The 19,664-nt window shown below is 35.4% G+C and overlaps 1 pseudogene; it reads right to left on the bottom strand.

The window, feature by feature from the left end:
- Window positions 1-706: 706 nt before the first annotated feature.
- Window positions 707-19,370, bottom strand: LOC117929591 (annotated as a pseudogene).
- Between the last annotated feature and the right edge of the window lie 294 nt (window positions 19,371-19,664).

The raw sequence follows: 19,664 nt of genomic DNA, 5'->3' as shown, positions 1-19,664 counted from the left end.
TCCTACCATTTTCCTTCAAAGGGAAAACATATTAATTGAAAATTTTTAATTTTCCTTCCATCTTTTTTTCCCTTTTATATTGACTTTCTATTTTCTTTCCTTGACATCTTTCAAACATTGCTTAAGAAAACACAAATAATTTTCCAACAAACAAAATCATACTAAAAGACAAAATTCAGAGCATATATCACCTGCTGTGTTTAATATTCAAAAGACAAAAAAAGGGAAAATGCAATTTTACTTTAAATTTAGCACTTAAAAGAGAAACAAAAGCCCTAATATCATACATGGTTTCAAAATCACTCCAATTTTTTTTTTTTTTGGAGAAATTTGATTCTTTATTAATAATATTAATAATCAAACTATTTAGACTTTTATAAATAATAAATATTATAAATTATTAAATAATATAAGTTAACTATTATGTTAAATATATATATATATGTTAATAATTTTTTATTTTTTGGCCTAAGAATTTGATGTTGGAAAGAGCACTTAAAGAGTAAAAAATTACAAATTACAAAAATCCTCAAATTCTAAATAAATAGAAAATAAGTAAATAAATAAGAACCATTTTCTATCAACACCTTGTCCAACATGTTTTCTAAATTAGAAAATTATTTTATTTTAAAAACCAGAAATATCTTTTGACCATAATAACCCTAAAAAAAACATGAGAAATTTATTGGATAAATTACAAAAGATATTATCTTAATTCCATTCAGATGTCATCTTAATTCCATTCAGATGTCATCTTATCCAACTGTCATTCATAATCAGAAAATGTGACACCAAGCACAATGCCAACGCAATTTATCACCTCTTAATCCTCTCGTTGTTTCCACCCCATACCTTTTTCTCAAGAAGAAGATAGATCCGATTACACAAAATCCCAGGGTATGAGAAAGAGAAAAAAAATGTTAAAGGGCAGTGGCTTCCACATAGGCCTAAACTATGGAGTTAGAAATCCTAATTTCCAATTAAGCAATATGTTTAGCTTTCAAACAATTACATGTAGCAAATATATTTCATATAATAATTAACCCTAAATGCTTGCAAGCCCATTCACATCCCCATCCAAGCACAAGTTCAGAAAATAGACGTTACTCCCTTCATCTCCCTTCTCTCTTTCAATTTAAAACCTACCCTGTTCAATTATACACACAACCAAATTATTAGCAATTTTAGCCTTTCATTCCAGTCTGAAAACAGAAAAGGACCACACAAGAAATGGTTTAAAAACCTACCAAGTACTAGAAAGTAATTTCTAAAAATATGGGGCAGCAAATAAGTAACAGAGATATACCAGGGTTCAAAGCTCTTGTTTCAGAGCATAGAGAAAATTGTTTGTAACATATGCTTTCTTATTCAAATAACTCAGACAATTTCAAATATATACCAATGTCATGTCCTTTTAAATCTGCTTACAATTAGTAATACAAAATGTCACTTACATGATTGTATATCAAGCCCCTCCCCTTCTAACATCCTCTATATTTAGTTTTGCCGGTTCATAGGCATAACAGGAACCACATTGCAAGGACCTCAAAGTGCATAGAAATTCATCCCAATCTGTAACAAGCATTGCATGATCATGTAAACCCTTCCCCTTGTGGACTTTTTGGCTCATCCATGGAAATAAAACTGATCCAGGATGCTTCTCCTAACTCAACAAATGAACCAATTTTACTTAAGACCTGTTTGGACTGACTTCTTGGAAGTCAGAAGCCCCTTTTTAACCTCAATGAAAGATTCAAGATGTGGTTGGGTAATGTTAATAAATAAGCTTTTTGTCTATAAAAAGTTTAATAATGAAAATTGCTTCGTTTGGTATCATGAAAGTATAACATGTTCAATAAAAGTTTTAGCACTTAAAATCAATGACTTAATTTTTTTATTTTTTTATTTTTTTTTTCATTTTTTGGCTTCAGCTTCAGCTTTTGAGTGAGACCTTCCAAAGGCATTAATTTTTCCCCCTTTTCTTAATCATCTTTTGATGACTATTAGATGACAATTAGATTCCCAATGAATGACAGCAGATAAAAAAAAAAATTATTATCATGACTACTTTTTGTGATCAACTAAATTCTGGCACTGGACTCAATCCTAAAGGGTATGTGTCTTCAAAAAATAAATGAACAAATAATTTTAAGAGCAGGTTCAAAAGCCCATTTCATACACAATAAAATAAAAACAATACTAGGCTATTAAGGGTTTCTTGCTTTGGTTACTACCATTAGGTTCAAATGTTCCTATACCTGAATAGTTAACATGGAAAAGAAATACTATCCAGCTTTACTTACTTGGCTTACTATCATCAGGTCCATCTCTTCTGGTGCTCACTTATGTAATACACTCTTCTTTGAAAGCTTTGGTTTCTTTTGTATATGGTTCTGCCAAGTGAGTCAGGAGACACCCAAAGTAAGCACACCCAAAGTAAGGCAAAGCATAAACATGGAAGCCATACAACACCAAAGAATTAATGTACCTTTTGTCTTTCCAAGGCTTCAAAATCTGTCCTCTCCCTCCAATTGCTCTTACGTAGTTTGATTGGTCTATTTCCAACATATTTTCCTGAAAATTGAGATTTAAATCAACATACGTAAGTCATTATAGCAGAAACTTCTCAACATTAAAAATTGTTATTTTAAGTCATTATAACCTTCAGCATCATCATATTTTCAAGATGTAAATGGTACAATTATATTAGCACAAAATTTGATATTTGATTTAAATGAAATATTCCATATTATTAGATCAAATGGACATGGAAAAATTACATTAAATGTGCAATTAACTTTTTTTTTTTTTTTTTGTAAGTGTAGATGTATTTGAAATGTGCAATTAACCATATACTACTCCTATTTTAGCATTTTCCCTTTTTGGCCATGTGAAAACTCAGGCATAATGAGGGTTAAATACCCATTGCAAAGCTCATCCCATCCATCACAGTGTCAGCTAACTTATAACCATGTTCTATGTCTGAAAACTCACATCCTGATAAAAAAAAAATGTTAACTCATACCCATATTCTGCGTTTGACACCAGCATCTTGTCAGTGCAGTAACGAGGTAATTATCTATTTGTCTTTGTCCATGATCAACAGCTTAATAAAATCCAAAAAGTAGCTAATAATTATAGATGATATGTTTTTGAAGAAATTGAAGGAGATCAAATCCAATTAACCAACATTATGGTAGGAAGTAGATTACATGTCATATAATCTCACATGTAGTGAAGAGAGCGTGTTCAATAAAATCCCATGCAGACTGCAAAAAATCACACTGAGTTTCATTGCACCAATTACATTGTTGTTATGCATAGTGCCCAACAAGCAAACTTGAAAACATGGAAGAAGACAAAACCATGAAAAGATCTATTACCGTTCATTTCCTTAAGTGCTGCTGCAAGGTCTAAAGGGTTGGAAAAGCTAACAAATCCATAGCCCCTGGTTTTTCCTGTCCGCTTATCTCTGACAACCTGTGAGTGTGAGGAACTATGTATTAGTTTCCAACCATAAAAAGTGATATGAAAAGTCCTCGTTCATAAAATTAACAGCCAGCCTGCAAGATCACAGTAATTAATGAAATGTCCCACAAAGATGCACAGACACAAGATTTGAGACAATGGAATGCAGCCAATAAATTAGCATAGGTAACCCATCACAATGTGCCTGAAATTGCATAGCTCAGAGCCTAATCCAGCACACCCATCCACCAACCCACTGAATCTCGCACAGCCTAAAATATCATTAGGATCATATTATGTTGAAAGTAACAGATTGGTCTTCTTTCAAATGAAATGAAATAGCTTAGACAACAGCTACCCAAAGCTGAAGTGTGAAACTACTTATCCGGTTAGAACAATTCCAAAGATTTGAAGGAAACTACACCAGTTCGACATGCTCAATAGCAACATGATGAAAGAGGTTAGTTTGGAAAAATACTGTTTGCTCATTTCAATTCTAAGTTGCTCCATTACAAAATCATTGGACCACCCACAGGAAATTAAAAGCATAGAACAAAAGCTTAGGCCAGCATTAAAAACAATGAAATCCAAAAAGGATAAAGAACTTGTTTTACATTCTATGCTCAACTCAGAACACAACCTATTGCCAATCTTAGCTGGGCAACACCAACTGTACCCAAACCATTCTGGGTAAATATTACAAGACTTCGCCTGATTCCATGTAACCTCTAGTCAAGCCGCCAAGCCAACAGATGCATAACTAAAGCTATTCAGCAGATCAGATCAAATTTAACCAACTCAATTCCTAATATCCACCCTAACTCCCCATATCCCATATTACATGGCTGGACCTGATCTTGATTGGTTTTTAAATCTCATGTTCAGGAAATAAAAAATTTATTGCATCACTTAGAATCCTTGGGACATAAAATTCCAAAGGTTGTCAAGGCCCTTGAGGCCAAGCAGAGGTGGTGAGGAGATGGAAGCGTTTTGAATAATAACAATAATAGTGATGATTCCTAAGGTTGTCAAGGCCCTTGAGGCTAGGTAGATAATGATTAATAACAATAATAATAATGATTCCCTAGGTTGTCAAGGCCCTTGAGGCTACGTAGATAATGACAGGTAGATAATGATTCCAACGTTTGTGAAGGTGGTGATAATAATAATAATAATGATGATGTTTCGAATAATAATAATGATAATGTTTCAAATAATAATAATAATGATGATGATGATTCCAAAGGTTGTCAGGGCCCTTGAGGATAGGCAGATATGGTGAGGAAGGGTTGTCAAGGCCCTTTTAGGCCAAGCAAAGGTAAATAATGATTTCCAAAGGTTGTCAAGGTGGAAAAGATGGTGAGGAGATGGATAATATCAGAGTCAAGTTCTGCTTAAGAACTTAGTGATGTTACGACTTGGAACAATCTATAATCATTTATTGAGCCTTGAGTTAGTTCAAATTGAATTTTCTGTGAACGGTTTAGTCAACCTAAATAGCAGTGTTTAAAGGGCAGAAGGAACATAAGTCCTATGTTGATCCAATTGTGGTGGTCCCTACTCAAAAAATTATTTGAATTTAACAAAGGATATAATTGTGATTATTTTCTGTGACAATGAGTAATGTTATAAAGGAATTAAGTAAAGTTAGTTCATCCAGATCTTTTAGGATAGATGGTTCTGCATCGCATAGTCCTACATATAATTTAGATAGATATTCATGTAATCTAGACAGTTCTTTATATATTGTACATTCATTAGCTACATTATTTAACCAACATAATTTTGCTAGTCAAAATTTAGATTCTTCATTATCTAATTAAACAAATATTAATAATTTAAAATTAGATTTGGAAATGATTCATATTAAAAATCAATTAAATGATTTGACAAATATATTCAAAAGTTCCTATTTTTTAATAAAAATCTTTGTAAATAACTTCTATTCATTGATGATCATACTTTTTAAATAAAAACTATCAAAAACATAATAGAAAATCTTCTCCTTTTGTTCTTGACACTAAATGGATTAAACTAGATTTCTTCTCCCCTTACAATGATGCAAAGAGAAATTATTTCAAAACTCTCAAACCTTAAATTAGAAATACTTTACATAAACAATATGAAAACTACATGTAAGAAATCAAAATAACAATTCCTTTTTTCCACTGGTTTTTCAAATTTAGGAAACCTTTTAAAAGAATCATAACATTAACAATAGAAAAAAGAATACAAAATTCCCCAAATAATCCAAATAATAAACTTTGTTTTTTTTTATAGGAAAATAATAAACTTTTTAATCAACAAAATTCAAATCTTAATCAAGAAGAGTCAAATTCTAACAAAAATGAAACAAAATTTATCAAATTTTGTTTTCTTTTAGCCTGGGAGAGGTAGAAATAGGAGAAATAGTAGAAACAAAAGACGCAAAAACAAAAGAAATAATTGAAGATGTAACTGAAGATTCAAATGCATACAAACAAACAAAATAATAAAATAATGAAATGAAAGAAATATATGAAACAAATGAACATGACAAACCAATAGAAATAAATCATTTGTTTCATTTATTTCATTATTTTGTTGTTTTGTTTGTTTCTATACATTTGAATCTTCAGTTATTTATTCAATTATTTCTTTTGTTCCACTTCTTTTATTTCTAGAGTTTCTCCTACTTCTACCTCTCTCAGGGTAGAAGAAAACAAAATTTGATTAAATTTTGTTTCATTTTTGTTAAAATTTAACTCTTCTTGATTAAGATTTGAATTTTGTTGATTAAAAAGTTTATTATTTGGATTACTTGGAGAATTTTTTATTCCTTGTTCTATTGTTAATGTTATGATTCTTTTAAGAGGTTTCCTAAATTTGAAAAACCATGGAAAAAGGGAATTGTCATTTTGATTTGTTGCATATAGTTTTCATATTGTTTACGTAAAGCATTTCTAACTTGAGGTTTGAGACTTTTGAAATAATCTCTCTTTGCACCATTGTAAGGAACAAAAGGAGAAGTTTTTCTACAACTTTTTATAATAGTATTGATATAAAAAGTATTGACTAGCAAAATGAGTAGAAGTTATTGACAAAGATTTTTGTTCAAAAATAGGAACTTTTGGAGTAAAGTTTAAAATATTTCAAATTATTTAATTGATTTTCAATTTGAATCATTTATAGATCTAATTTCAAATTATTAACATTTGTTTGATTGGATGATGAAGAATTTAAATTTTGACTAGCAAAATTATGTTGACTAAATGATACAACTAATGAATCTATAGTATATGAAGAACTGTCTAGATTACATGAATAACGGTCTAACGGTCTAAATTATATGCAAAACTATGTGATGCAATATTATTTATCCTAAGAGATTTGGATGAACTGACTCTACTTAATTCCTTTATAATATTCGAAACATTATTATTATTATTCAAAACTAATAATAATACTATTTCTTCGAATAATAATAGTAATAATAATAATAATAATGTTTTGAATAATAATAATAATAATAATAGTAATACTAATAGTATGATCCCAAAGGTTGTCAAGGCCTTTGAGTCCGGGCAAAGGTGGTGAGGAAGGTTGTCAAGGCCCTCAAGCAAAGGTAAATAATGATTCCAAAGGTTGTCAAGGTGGCAAAGATGGTGAGGAAAGTAGTCAAGGTCCTTGAGATTGGGCAGAGGTGGTGAGGAAGGTTGTAAAGGCCCTTAGGGCCATGCAGAGGTAAATAATGATTCCAAAGGTTGTCAAGGTGGTGATAATGATAATGATAATAATGATCACAATGATGGTGATAATCATAAATCATAATCATAATCAAAATAATAATAATCTCATGTTCAAGAAACAAAAAATTTATTGTATCACTTAGAATCCTTGGGACATATAATTCTAAAGGAATATGAAACAACCTTCTAAATACACTTGATTTTTAGTTAGTTTAAAAAAAATCATACAAATTATAAATTATTTGATTTATAGAGAAAAAGGGAAGGAAAAAAGAGTGCCAACTACAATCAAGATAATAACAATTGTAATATATCATTAACAAATTTTACATCAAATCCTAGGCATCTTAGAAGAAACCTTTATAAGAAACAATATAAACTTCAAATATAATAGCTGTTGAGAGAGAGAGAAAGAAGAAAGACCTTAATTCTCATTAATGTAATGATCTACTTACAATTGAGAAATATATATATATACAAGGCTAGGAGTCCTAACTACCATACATGTATCCTATATTAACAAGGAAAGGTTATATACTATAAATACATTATATTCAACACTCCCCCTCAAGCTGGAGCATATACGTCATATGCACCAAGCTTGTTACAAATATATTTAATCCTAGGACCTCTGAGAGATTTAGTGAAGATGTCAGCTAGTTGATCATTTGAATTAACAAAACTTGTAGCAACACATCCTGATGCGATCTTCTCTCTAATGAAATGACAGTCAACTTCAATATGTTTGGTCCTTTCATGAAAGACTGGATTGGATGCAATATGTAATGCGGCCTGGTTATCACATATGAGTTTCATCTGTTCATCCTTTCCAAATCTCAACTCTAGAAGAAGATGTCTCAACCATATGAGTTCACATGTTGCCAAAGCCATAGCTCGATACTCGGCTTCAGCGCTAGATCTGGCCACTACATCTTGTTTCTTACTCTTCCAAGATATTAGATTACCTCCAATAAAAACACAGTACCCTGAAGTGGAACGTCTATCTGTGGGTGAGCCAGCCCAATCTGCATCTGTGTAACCAACAACCTGAGTATGACCTCTGTTCTCGTACAACACACCTTGGCCTGGTGTACTTTTGATATATCGAAGAATGCGGATTACAGCATCCCAATGGCTATCACATGGTGACTGTAGGAATTGACTAACAACACTCACAGGAAAAGAAATGTCTGGACGAGTAATGGTGAGATAGTTCAATTTACCTACGAGCCGTCGATATCTCCCGGGGTCTCCTAAAGGCTCCCCCTGTCCTGGTACAAGTTTGACATTCGGATCCATAGGTGTGTCTACCGGTTTACAGTCTAACATACCAGTTTCTTCCAGGATGTCTAAAGCATACTTCCTTTGGGAAAGGACCACAGCAGAACTGGATTGAGCTATCTCAATTCCCAAGAAATACTTGAGTTTCCCCAAGTCTTTGGTCTGAAAGTGGGTAAAAAGGTGTTGCTTTAGTTTCTGAATACCATCCTGATCACTGCCTGTAATGACGATGTCGTCCACATAAACAACCAGATAAATACACTGCCCCAAAGAGTTATGATGATAGAAAACTGAATGGTCTGCTGTACTGCGAAGCATGCCAAACTCTTGAACAACAGAACTAAAACGGCTAAACCATGCTCGAGGAGATTGTTTCAAGCCATATAGAGAACGGCGTAACCTGCATACTAAACCAGACTCCCCTGAGCAACAAAACCAGGAGGTTGCTCCATATAAACTTCCTCGGCAAGATCACCATGAAGGAAGGCATTTTTAATATCCAATTGATAAAGAGGCCAAGAACACATGGCAGCCATGGAGAGAAGCAGACGAACAGAAGCAATCTTGGCAACCGGAGAGAATGTGTCACCATAATCAGAACCATAAACCTGAGTATAGCCTTTAGCAACTAAGCGGGCCTTAAGGCGATCAACCTGACCATCAGGACCAACCTTAACTGCGTAAACCCAACGACAACCAACGGTAGATTTACCCGAGGGTAAAACAACAAGATCCCAAGTGCCATTAGAGTGCAGAGCAGCCATTTCATCCACCATTGCCTGTCGCCAGCCTGGATGGGAAAGAGCTTCATGGGTGCTCTTTGGAAGAGAAACAGAGGATATAGCAGAAACAAAAGCAGAATAGGGTGAAGATAATCGATGATAACTCAAAAAATTGTAAATAGGATGAGGATTACGAGTAGAGCGAGTACCTTTCCGAACAGCAATGGGTAAGTCATTAGGAGAAGGCAGAGCCGGGGTAGGTGAAGCCGAAGGGATAGGAAGTGAGTCAGCAGGTGCCTCAGCAAAAGGGAGAGGAGCAACGACACGAGGGCGACGATGATAAACCTGAAGTGGCCGAGGAGGCATAGCATCAGGTGGGGAGACAATGGGAATAGGCAAGACTTCAGAAACAGGAAGAGACTCAGAAGTGGTGGAAAAGAATGGTGAGTCCTCAAAGAAGGTGACATCAGCGGAGATAAAGTATCGATGAGTCTCAAGGGAATAACAACGATAACCCTTCTGAAGTCTAGAGTATCCCAAGAAGAGACACTTCATGGCTTTGGCGGAAAGCTTGTCCTGTCCAGGAGTGAGAATATGAACAAAGCAAGTACAACCAAAGACACGAGGAGGAAGGAAATAAAGTGGTTGGTCAGGGAAGAGAAGGGAGTGAGGAATCTGATCATGTAAGACAGAGGAGGGCATACGATTAATCAAATAACAAGCGGTAAGAACAGCGTCCCCCCAAAAACGAAAAGGAACATTGCTATGGAGGAGGAGAGTACGAGCTGTCTCAACAAGATGTCGATTCTTGCGTTCAGCTACCCCATTTTGTTGAGGAGTATGAGCACAAGAAGACTGATGAAGAATCCCATGATGAGACATAAACGAAGTAAATGGGGCTGAAAAATATTCCCTGGCATTGTCACTGCGTAACACACGAATAGAAACATTGAACTGGGTTTGGATTTCAGCATAAAATTTCTGGAAAATAGAGAATAACTCAGCTCGATTTTTCATTAAAAATAACCAAGTACATCGAGAATAATCATCAATGAAAGTGACAAAATACTGAAATCCTAAAGTAGACGCAGTCCGACAAGGACCCCAAACATCAGTGTGGACAAGCTCAAAAGGAGACTTTGCCCGATTATTCAAACGCTTTGGGAACGAGACACGAGTATGTTTCCCAAGCTGACATGACTCACACGGAAGCGACGATAAAGTGGAAAAACGAGGGACCATCTTCTGGAACTTGGAGAGACTAGGGTGGCCCAGACGATTGTGAATGAGGAGAGGAGCATCAGTGGAAATGCAAACTGCAGGAGATGAATCCGAGGTGAGGTGATAGAGGCCTTGAGACTCACGTCCTATGCCAATCGTCTTCCCCGTACTCCGGTCCTGCAAGGTCACAAATTTATCAGAAAAGGTAATAGAGCAATTAAGAGTACGAGTGATTTTGCTGATGGAAATAAGATTAAAAGGACATTCAGGAGTATAAAGGACAGAAGTGAGAGGTAGAGAAGGCAGAGGAAGGGCCAAACCAATACCTTTAGCCACAGTTTGAGAACCATTAGCTAAGGTAACATTAGGTAAAGCAGAGGTAGTAGTAATAGAGGAGAAAAGATCCTTATTACCAGATAAGTGATCAGAAGCTCCAGAATCTAGAATCCAGGGTCCAAGAGAAGATGTGTGGGTAAGGCAGGCAGAGGCATTACCAGGCTGGGCAACAGAGGCAACAGAAGCCTGAGATGCGGAAGAGCTCGGAGCTTGAGGCAGCGGAGAATCAGAGGACTGGGCCACATGGGCAGTGCGAGGAGGTCGTCCATGTAACTGATAGCAACGATCGCGAGTGTGGCCAAGTTTATTGCAATAGGTGCAATGAGGACGTTGACCTCTACCTCGGGTACCACTACGGCCTCCTCGAGAGTTAGTTTGAGAAACTAACACAGAAGAATCTGAAGTGCTATCAAATGGCAAAGTCTGAGTGGAGGAGATACGGAGGAGGCGAGCAAACACATCATCCAAGGACGGAACTGATGAACTACCAAGAATCTGATCGCGGACAGGCTCAAGATCCGGACGGAGGCCAATAAGAGTAAGAACCATGAAGAACTTGTCAAGCTGTGTTTGTTGAGCCCCAACATCAGGAGTAAGAGGCATCACAGTCAAGAACTCCTCCTTAAGAGAGGCAATCTGGCCAATATAAGTAGATAGATCCAAGTCCTGTTGGCTGAGATGGACAATTGCAGAAGCCACCTTATAAAGACGCTGGATATCATTCGTATATAATCCTTTGGCCTGAGTCCAAAATTTAAAACAAGTTTTGTAGGCCCGAAGATGAAGAAGAATCTTGGGATCAACCGATTGCCATAATACACTACATAACTGTGCATCTATCTTCCTCCACTGTACGCGGTCAACCTCAGGGATATCTGCCTCCTGTGTAATCAAGTGATCCTCATATCCTTGACCCATAAACCAAAGTTCAACAGACGCAGACCAGGAAAGATAATTGTCACTGCCAACCAATTTCTCCGAAGTAATCATAGGAGATCCAGATATAACAGCGGAAAAAATGGAATTTTTAGTAGTCATATCTACTTATCTGAAGAATGAAGTATGTTTGGATCGAAGAGAGCCCTAATACGGCTTCAGATTGCGGCGTGGCACCACCGAAAAAGGGAGACGGCCTCAGATCGCGGCGTGGTACCACCAGAAAGGTAGAAGAACACTTCCCAAGGCACGTGCAGGGATTGGAGTGGAGAAAAAGTAGTCGGAGCTTCGCCGGAAAGGCTGTTTGGAGGGCCGACGGAGACAAAAATCCCCAAAAGAGGTATGTGCAGGGCTCGGATGGGAGAACCAGGGAGGTAGGGAGGCTGGTCGGCGTCAGGCGAAGCTGGAGGAGGAGGCGCGTCGCCGGAAAAGGCCTCACGCGCCCTCACGCGCCGGCGCGTGAGATTCAGTCGCCGGCCGGAAATTTGCGCGTGGACGGCGCGTGGATGGGATTTTGGTGCCGGTGCCTTCACAAAAGTTGTAGATCTCCTCCAGGCGCTCCTTCTGGTATAGTCGGTGTCGGAAAAATACGTCGCCGGAAAAGTCGCCGGAAAAGCTCGCCGGAAAATTCGCCGGAAAAGTTCGCCGGCGGTGAGTAGTTTCTGTCGACGATCCGAATGACCGGAAAGTATTGGAAGATGGGAAAGGTGACCGGAATGAAACACGGTCACCGGAAGGTTTCCCGGAGTTGATGACACGGGAAACAAGAAAGAATTAGGTTTTCTTCCTTGGCTCTGATACCATGTTGAGAGAGAGAGAAAGAAGAAAGACCTTAATTCTCATTAATGTAATGATCTACTTACAATTGAGAAATATATATATATACAAGGCTAGGAGTCCTAACTACCATACATGTATCCTATATTAACAAGGAAAGGTTATATACTATAAACAAAAAATTTATTGTATCACTTAGAATCCTTGGGACATATAATTCTAAAGGAATATGAAACAACCTTCTAAATACACTTGATTTTTAGTTAGTTTAAAAAAAAATCATACAAATTATAAATTATTTGATTTATAGAGAAAAAGGGAAGGAAAAAAGAGTGCCAACTACAATCAAGATAATAACAATTGTAATATATCATTAACAAATTTTACATCAAATCCTAGGCATCTTAGAAGAAACAATATAAACTTCAAATATAATAGCAATAGACCAAGCACAATGATAGTGAGACATAAACTATCCTGGAGTTTGGCAATATATGATGTGAATAGTGAAATACTTGACTGCATAGATTTTGCTTTTCTATCAAATAACATACTGAAAATGTCATGCTCTAAAAAATAAGTCATCGGAAACTAAACACTAAGTTGCATCTAGTAATATTGTTTATTGAACTTTCTCCATATCGTGTGTCTTTCAAATTTCTACAAAGATTCAGACATCTAACAAACAAAAAGACTATTGAAAAATATATGACCATCCCAACCAAAAAAAAAAAAAAACAGAAACAAAGAGAGAGAGAGAGAGAAGACTCCATGTTTTAAAAGGCTATTAAGGTTTATACCTCGAGGCTGACCTCAACGTGAGGCTCTACAAATTAACCTTGAGGCTATAGCCTTGGTTAGGGTAATTGAGGCTTAAGCCTCACCTTGTCGAGGCTTATAGCTTTGATGTTATAACCTCAAGGCTATTGAGGCATAAGCCTCAAACATCTAAAGGATTTTCGGTCTTTATGGGCTTTTAGTATATATTTTATAAGAGCCTTAAGTCTCAATATTCAATGAGTTTTAGTAGGTTCTATCATCTATGCTTTTGTGAACTTCTAATATAGATTTCATGAATTTTGTATTAGGTCCCTACTTGGTTAAACCTTTTACAAAATAAATGTTTACTTGACTTTCAATTAACTTTTTAAATGGAAGGGTAAAAGAGAGATTGAGAAGAATAAAGGAATTATTGATTGTCTTAGTGGTTGATCACACATATAATCTAATTATTGATAGATAAAAAAGATACCACTATAATTAGTGGATGAAGAAGGAGGGTGAATATTAACACCAATGGGGAAGATAATATAACAATAGGATATGATTATATTCCTTGAAAGATCCTAGTGATGATAACAATAATATTGAAAATTATTTGGTAAAACCATGAGAGAAAGCTAAAATTTACAAGAGAAAAAGGAACTAAATTAGAACTATTAACAATGAAAAATAATTAATTTTATCATTATTTTTTTATAAGAATTAATTTTATCATTATAAATTCTATCTTCTTTAATTACTCAACTTTATTGTGAATTTATGATTTTTTTTATTTTTTGATAATTCTTTATTATTTTTGTTTGAGGCTTACGCCTCGTCTCATTTAGACAAAACACCTAAAGACCACCTTTAGCCTTTTAAAACATTGAGAAGACTATTAAGAAAGCTACCTTAAAAGCATACAAATTTTAAGATCTCTATGAACTTTAAAAACAAAGTAGCAAAGAGAATGGGCAAAAAGCTCACCATGCACCAAGCAAATGATATCTAAAAATAGAATTCCTAATAAAGAAAAGGTAAAGAACTTGAGTGAAATAGAAACTTACTTTAGCCATATTGAAGGAAGGAAATCGTGAAAATGCTTTTGAAAGAACATCATCATTCACCTCATTGCCAAGATCACCACAAAATAAACGATAATCATCTGCAGGATGCCAACAGTTCTGCCAGGCATGAGAGAAGCATATCCAGGCAAAAAGGAGGGGTAGGAACATATATAGCATCATAGGAATAATGTCAATGAACCAATGAGATGTCAATAGTCAACAAGAAAAGCATATAGAACATGGAAATCTACTTTTTTTTTTTTTTTTGTGTTGATAGGTAAGCACATGGAAATCTACTTTTTGTTAGGTGTTGTATATCATATTCATGATCCTTTTTTTTGCCTATGAAGGAACAACACATGGCAACTCATATTAGGCTGTCCTCATGTAACTCATCCCAAATCCAGATCGAATTCTAACATAATTAGATCTTACACCAATGGCTGGTCCAAGAACCCAGAATTTGGCATTACACTTTCACTAGACCAAACAAGCGGTAATAATATTTCATTAGGGATAACAATGGCTTCGGCTGGATAAGGTTGAGCACATACATTGAACCAAAACCGTAAACATAGCCCAAATCAACTCATCTATATTTAACAGGAAGGAAAGTTGAACCTGATCCTTCTATGGAAAACTGATGTGGACCAAGAGAAGATCTAAAATCTGATGGTAAGTACAACCTAAATCAATACTTATGCCCATGCTTCAAAATCAACACATCTATATTGAAAAGTAAGGAAAGTTCAACCTGATCCTTCTAAAGCAGATGTGGACCTAGAGAGGACCTAAAATCTGATTGTAAGTAAAACCTAAATCAATTCTTCTGCCCATACTTACAGTAGTCCACATCAGCAAGAAGCAAAGAAACTAGACTTTTTTGTTGGATACTTTTTTTCCTCCTCGAGTGCACAAAGCAGTTTTAGTACAAACACGTTTTTTCTGCCCATAGTCTGAAAATAGTTTTATAAGAATTCCTCACCTTTCTTTGTATTACCATTCAATGAAATGAATATGTTGTTTCTAATATAATACAAGCATACATACATACATATATAAAAAACCTACTTTCAAGTTACGTAAAGGTCAAAACCTAAGCTTTACTTTAAAGATGGGAAATAGTATGATGTTTAACCCAACAGTTCCACCATTAACTCTCTTTAATTTGCCTAAAAAAAAAAAATATGTGATAGTTCCCACAGCTTACATGGTAGCAAATCAAATGCAACAAGCAATATTTCAGTTATTTAATCCTGGTGACATTAACACAAACTATCCACCTTCAGTTGATAAAAAACTGCATATCACTACTACTGGTACTAGTTTTTTTTTTTTTTTGATAGGTAAATAAGCAAAATATATTAAATACTACTAGTACTAGTATTATTATGCAAAGCTGGATGAGAGATCTTGAAATTATTATTCCTTCTACTTTCTTCCATGCAAAAAAATAAAAGAACATCAAGAATGAGGCTCCAGGGGCTGTGTCAAAGGGATGGAGAGTTTCTAAGGGTGGTTGCCCCTCTCTGAATCTCATAGTCATCGGAGCCAACGATTCCTTACACAAAAAAAAAAAAAAGGAAATTTGATGGATTGGTAAATGTGAATTCAAATCAGTGAATTAGGCAATGCATTTATTGCTAAGGTATCTGTTTTTCCCCCTGTTTTTGGTTAGGTTCATGTCTTTACAAAGAATGGGTCCACGAAAGATTTCTCAAAAGAGAACAATTACTTAAGGTATCAGTTACCTCAGTAGATATTTGATAATTCTCCATGAAGTTTGGGCAAAACTGAGGGTCTGGTTGGAAATGTTTTCAAAAAAACAGCTTTTAAGAATAGTTCTTAAAAATAGTTTTCAGAAATAAAACTCTGTTTGGAACTCAAATACGAAAAACAATTTTCTAGGTTTGTTCTCAATGATTTTTTTTTTTTTTTTTTTTTATTGGTAAAGATAATTCATTAAGAGCCAAAGGCTAGAGAAAAGGTATACACGGAGTATACCAATATACAAAGAGGCAAAAAACAAAAAATAAACAAGCTTGACCCTTACTTGGTGGCTAGCCAGTCTACAAAATCTAACAAAGAGAGAGTGTGTTCCTCTATATACACCCTAGCCCAATTCACAAAAGTGTACAAAAAAATGGATTTAATATCTTGGTCGTTCCTCTCAATATCATCGAAGGTCTTCCTATTCCTTTCTTTCCAAATGGTCCACATTAGGCAGAGGGGGGCAGCTCTCCAAGCTTTCTCCCTTTTCTTGCCCACGAAAGATCCATGCCATCCAAGGAGGTTCTTTTTCACAGAGGAGTGCATCACCCATTGCACCCCAAAAAGGGAGATCAGAAGCCATAACATTCTGGCCTTCTCACAAAACAAGAGAAGGTGATCTGTGATTTCCTCCTCATATTTGCACAAAAAGCACCTATTGGGGATGCTCCAACCAAATCTCTTTAGGCAGTCAATGGTGAGCAGCCTGCACCAAGCCGCCTCCCACCCAAAGAAGCTAGTCCTAAATGGAACTATGCCTTTATGTACAATGCAAAAGTTTTTAAAGTGTTCTCCATTTTTTCAATTGTTGCTCAGAATACTATGTAAAAAACAACTAAAAACACCTAAAATTTGTCCTAAAAAACAGTCTATTTTAAAAATAAATTTTCATGAAATTGTTTTTCATTAGAAGTTTGCCAAACATGTTTTATGTTAGAAACAAAAGCTGTTTTTAAGGATAGTTTCCAAACAAAGCCTTATATTCTCATCATCAGCTAGCTTCCAAAAGGTCTATCTCTTGACATCCAAAATTTACAAGAGTTGAGTGAAGTTATGTGACTGAGTGATATGATGTATATAACTATAAATATGGTCATGGATCAAATGAAAAACCCATTGGGGACAAAAATCCTAAAAAACACAATTCCAAGAGGAATCTTAATGCAGTAAAGCTTGCCGGTGTTTTCTGTCCTGACATTTTACACCCTCCCCTTGAACACATACTATCTAGATCTCTAAAGCTCCTCACATAGCTCCTATACCTGTGCACCAAAATTTTCCAACATTTTTTTTTTGCTGACGATTCTAATTTCTGTTTCCCACATTCTTGTGAGACCCTTTCCAAATCAAGTAATTATACGAAAATTTCAAAGCATGTTCTTGGCAAGGAGATTTACAGTAAGAGCATCACAAACATGATAACATCACATCTTTTATCTTTTGTGTTAATAGCCGATAGCTTTTCTAATTTTACTTCTGCTGACATTTTAAATATTAATATCTAATAGAACAAAAGGTCACTCTCTAGTTATTTTTTCTTTTTTTTTTTTTTTGATAACCAAAGAACTTTTCATGGCCAAGCCCTTAGGACTCTCCCACTCTCCAGTTATTAACCTCAAAACCTAAAATCTCAAGTCTCTATAGCATCTAACACAGATTCTAATTAATCATGAAGCACAATGCGCTTCTATAAAGATAGCAATTTCTAGCAGTTAGGAGTAACTTTCACGAAATATGTGCAATACACAGATTTGGATTCAAAAGAACTGACATCAAAGTCAAGGCCCATGACCTGTATTTGATACTAGAAACATATAAAGATAGCAATTTCTAGCAGTTAGGAGTAACTTCACGAAATATGTGCAATACACAGATTTGGATTCAAAAAGAACTGACATCAAAGTCCAAGGCCCATACCTGTATTTGATACTAGAAACTAGAAAATCATAGAAACCCATAGAACTTTTGACAACATTCATCAAACAGAAAATTGTACAACCAAACCAATAACTTAGATACTTTTCATTCTTAGTTTCAGATTCTGAGAAAGAGATGCACCACTAAGCAAACCAAGCTTACAGCAGTCATTGTACAGCAACAAAGATTATCTCCAATTATCTGTATGAAAAATAATTTCCAAAAATTATCACCCATTATTCATTAAAAAATAGTTTAATCATTAACTCAAATTACACAATTTACAAAAAGATTGTCATCTTCATCAGTAATGCAAAGAAAAGAAAAAAAGAAAAGGCAAAGATAAAGGGACAACGAATCATACTTTCTGGCCACTCTGCAAGCGTGGATCCTCCCAAGTTGTACCAGCAGCTTTACGGGAATTGCTTTCTTCTTTGTCTCAGCTTTGTGCTCAATTTCACTGCGGCAAGGGCAGCTTTTACACTCTCAAGGAGCTTCAGGAGTGATTGTCTGTGCATCCCTTGGAATAACTGTTGAGCCTGTTTACACATGCTAAAAATTACAAACATGAATGGTAATATACCCAAGCATTATTCAACTAATCTCTGGAAAGAAACATATATATGCCTTTCATAGTGTATATTTTAAAGGATAAGCATCAAATTCTTTTTGAAACAGTCTCATGTGTAGCATTTAGGTGTAGAATTTCCATCCCAAAATTGGTAATTTCACTCTTATTCTTGGAAAGTTAAAATTTTCATCTATTATCGATTTCAAATAAAATAAAATAAAAAGGAATAATGATTCCAATATTATTGAGTTAATTTACATCAATACTTGTAGAAGATTCAAAGTAAATAGCAATCGAAGCCACAATCCATGTGGAGATTCGATCAATTCGTCAATTCAACAAAAAACACATGAATCCTAGATCCACAAAAACAATTCCACAATGAAAAGCAATACTTTTTGAGTTCCATGGAGCCGAAACCCCAAGTCAAAACATTAAAGCCAGGGAAGAAAAAAAAATTCACACCTGCTGATACTGCGGGAGCGAGTAGACGCCGGCAACAGGCGCCGGAGCCTGGTACACAGGAGCCACAGCCGGAATCTTGACGGGTGGCACAGGTACTTGGACAGGCGGCGGAGGAGGGGCAACGTAGGGCTTAGGGTACTGAGAAACAGCGGTCATTGGATCAGACTGTTGAAGGTGGAAGGGCAGAGGAAAATAGGAAGCGTTTGAGTAGGTGAATTGAGAGGATGACGAAGAAGAAGATGAAGCGGAGGTTGAAGCCATAGGTAGAAGAACTCAACCTTATACAACGTCGTTCGGAATCTAGGGCTTCTGGTGGTCGTGATTGAAATCTATGTTCCTTGTTGGAACGACACGGGAGAAAATCTGGCGGTAAAGATATAGAACAGAGGAACTACAGAATTTCTAGCAGTTTCTGGAATGCTTTGAAAGGAAAAGCAGGCGGAGGAGAATCAAATAATAAATTTATTTTTTATTTTAATTTTTTATCTCAACGTAAAGATAACCTCTCCCACCATAGTGCCATGTTATTATCTTAGGAAAAAAAAAATAATAGTTTTTTTTTTTATAACGGGGCTCAAGTTAACGATAGGTAAACCTCCATTATAGCCCTAGGCTCGAACTAGTGAAAAAAATTAAAATAATA

This window comes from Vitis riparia, chromosome 14 (genome assembly GCF_004353265.1).
Source record: "Vitis riparia cultivar Riparia Gloire de Montpellier isolate 1030 chromosome 14, EGFV_Vit.rip_1.0, whole genome shotgun sequence".
In the NCBI taxonomy this organism is placed as follows: domain Eukaryota; kingdom Viridiplantae; phylum Streptophyta; class Magnoliopsida; order Vitales; family Vitaceae; genus Vitis; species Vitis riparia.
This window is presented reverse-complemented; position numbering and strand designations above follow the sequence as displayed.